We start from the raw sequence: 2,077 nt of genomic DNA on the forward strand, positions 1-2,077 counted from the left end.
ATCACTTAAATATGTTACCTAAAAAAAGGTATTCCCGAAATTTCAATGCTCTAGATTAATTAATTTTTGGTGTTGCGACTTTTTTCCTTTAGTGGTCTTATTGCGCTAAACCCTTAAGAGAACATTACGCCCCTTAATGAGTAGGCCATGACAGCATTTTAAATTTTTAAATTGTCAGTAATAACGGGAAGTACAGATAATAAAACCTATATTGATCTTAGGAGTCGTTAGAAAGGCTACGTGCAACTGCAAGTATGAACCAAGAACAGGGATAGGCATTTAGTGATACGTGTGTCGACTCCATTTTATCTCGTTATACAGCTGTACACCACGGACTTTTACATACTGTGCTTCATTAAGTGTCTCTGCAACATGTATTGGTAAGAAAGCACTCCGTCTTCAGGCCACAAATGGCTCATCGGGACCATCCGACCGCCGTGTCATCCTCACTTAAGGATGCGGATAGGAGGGGCATGTGGTCAGCACACCGCGCTCTCGGTCGTTACGATGGGTTTCTTTGACCGGAGCGGCTACTATTCGGTCGAGTAGCTCCTCAATTGGCATCACGAGGCTGAGTGCACCCCGAAAAATGGCAACAGCGCATGGCGGCCCGGATGGTCACCCATCCAAGTGCCAGACACGCCCGACAGCGCTTAATGTCGGTGATCTGACGGGAACCGGTGTATCCACTGTGGCAAGGCCGTTGCCACATTGGTAAGAAAGATGAAAGGAAAAAGGTATGTTTGGCGGAAGGTTGAATTCATGTAAAAGCCAAAAAAAAAAAAAAAAGGTTCAAATGGCTCTGAGAACTTTGGGACTCAACATCTTAGGTCATAAGTCCCCTAGAACTTAGAACTACTTAAACCTAACTAACCTAAGGACATCACACACATCCATGCCCGAAGCAGGATTCGAACCTGCGACCGTAGCAGTCCCGCGGTTCCGGACTGCAGCGCCAGAACCGCACGGCCACCGCGGCCGGCTAAAAGCCAAAACATTAACCTCTCACCCAAGCAAGAGTATTATCGTTGATAACGTGCCAGACTTTAAGGGGCTCCGGACGCCCTATACTTGCAATGTTAAAATAACGCTTATAAATTACATCTTTCCTCACAAAGTATTTGAGGTAGGAAGTTGAACTTTTTACAGATTATTTATTGGAATATGGGCTACAACTTAACACAGGGATTTTACAAAATTTTAGTTAAGTTATTAAAGATGATTTTTTTTCAATTGCAATGAAAATTCACAACATTTTTTTGCAATTTTTTATATATATATTCAAAAATATACAGTTTTTTGGAAAAAGGCAGTGTTAAATTATGCAGAAGGTACTGTGTAACATTTACTGAAAGTTTGAAACAAATATGTTTGGAAGATCCTTAGAAAACATGTAATTAGTATGAGAAAATAAAAGTTTTGGGAATCGAGCGACAAAGATTGGATTAACTTTTTAGTGCATTCCAGGTCCATAGGATGGATTATCTTCATCCTCTGCAAACTCTTCCTCCAGCTTCCTCTTGTTCCTCCTCCTGTTTACTCTTGTTTGTATTTCTAGACTCTTTACAGCCCTGTCTGCAGCCCGAAGGCGTTCCTTGTCTAAAGCAAGCATCGATCGTACCATGTTAGAACCTATCTTCATTCCCATATTTCTAAATACCTTTGGCTTTCCAACATTTCTCCTTTTCTTAAAAGCCTTCAGAGGATTTCTAATAACTTTACTTTTACTCATTATTATACTTCAACAAAACAGAGACTCAAGAAACAGAATTAATTACGAATATTTTCGAGATAACGACAGAGTAAATAAACATGAAACAATCGACACTCGCACCAGCGATATATATTGAACCATCACAGGTTAGCCACAACACATACTTTATCTCACATCACTAAAATGTACCTGATGAACACGGACGTTAATAATAACACCATTTGACAGCAGTTTAACAGCGCCACAGTGGGTCACGCCCATGTAGAACACATTTCAAAAAAAATTTAAAAATAGTTGTAGTCTTCGGAATTGAATAAATTATATATCTATTAAAAGGTAATAGTCTGCAGATTCAGAAAACTC

General features: G+C 39.9%; 1 pseudogene; it reads right to left on the reverse strand.

Annotated features, from left to right (window-relative positions):
• Positions 1 to 590: 590 nt before the first annotated feature.
• Positions 591 to 708, reverse strand: LOC126214047 (5S ribosomal RNA; annotated as a pseudogene).
• Positions 709 to 2,077: the final 1,369 nt, after the last annotated feature.

The sequence above is a fragment of the Schistocerca nitens genome, chromosome 11, assembly GCF_023898315.1.
Source record: "Schistocerca nitens isolate TAMUIC-IGC-003100 chromosome 11, iqSchNite1.1, whole genome shotgun sequence".
In the NCBI taxonomy this organism is placed as follows: Eukaryota; Metazoa; Arthropoda; class Insecta; order Orthoptera; family Acrididae; genus Schistocerca; species Schistocerca nitens.